Below are 1,013 nucleotides of genomic sequence, written 5' to 3'. Positions count from 1 at the left end.
TGTGTGTGTGTGTGTTACACAATTTCCTCGTGGACGCCTCTGTTTAGAAAACAATCACCCTTTCAATGAAGTATGTAAAGAAAAAAATATTCATCTACCCTTCCCCCCATCCCCTATCTCAACTCATCCGACAAGTCATTCCATAATTCAACACGCGGTTGGAGAGCAAAATAGGAAACAAGAACGGAAGAAAGAGCGAAAGAAAGAATATGTGGAGATGAAATAAAGTTGCAATCAACAATTGAACATCAATTTAACACGATGTATTTCGGTACAGACAGTACAATACAGTATAGTACAGTACAGTACAGTACAGTACAGTACTCACTTTCGCTATTGCTGATACGCTTTCGACTTCCTGTGCTGTTTGTATATGCAAGTCTATCAATAGTTCGGTGTTGTCAACATACATACTTCTTTCAGTACTGTCGACAAATGCAAGCTTTTCAGTTCTGTTAACCTATGTATGTCCTTTTTTTTTCTTTCTTTTTTTTTCTTTTTTAGTACTGTCAACAATACGTCATTCAGTTCTGTCGACCTGCGATTTACATACGTCTAACAACATACACATGTCTTTCAAGACTGTCGATACAAACAATACGAGCACATTTTTCGTCGAAACTATCGGGAAAAAAAGGATTGCACAGAAACCGGCACTTGTTATTTATTGAAAATAAGATAAAACAAAATGAAATATTTTTATTTAAACAAAAACCGCTCACCTGTTTCTTCTACAACCCCACGCTTAATGTGCGAGAAAAGAGGACCCCCCCAAGTCACACAGCACCCGTGTGTTACAGCCTTTTGAGCGTCCTTCTTCTATGTCGTCCTGGACTCTGAAAGACGTACCACCACCAGCCACCACTCCTTCAACAACCGTAAACATCACGTCACATACGCTTGGATTACCACCAAAATAGGACAGCTAGGAGATCGTGGGGGTGGGGTACGATTGGGGGGGGGGATTGGGGGATGGGTTGGATGGGGGTGCTGGGAGGTGGGGGTGGGGGTGG

The sequence above is a fragment of the Babylonia areolata genome, chromosome 18 (assembly GCF_041734735.1).
Source record: "Babylonia areolata isolate BAREFJ2019XMU chromosome 18, ASM4173473v1, whole genome shotgun sequence".
In the NCBI taxonomy this organism is placed as follows: Eukaryota; Metazoa; Mollusca; class Gastropoda; order Neogastropoda; family Buccinidae; genus Babylonia; species Babylonia areolata.
The sequence above is the reverse complement of the archived record's forward strand: the minus strand, read 5'-3'. Positions refer to the sequence as shown.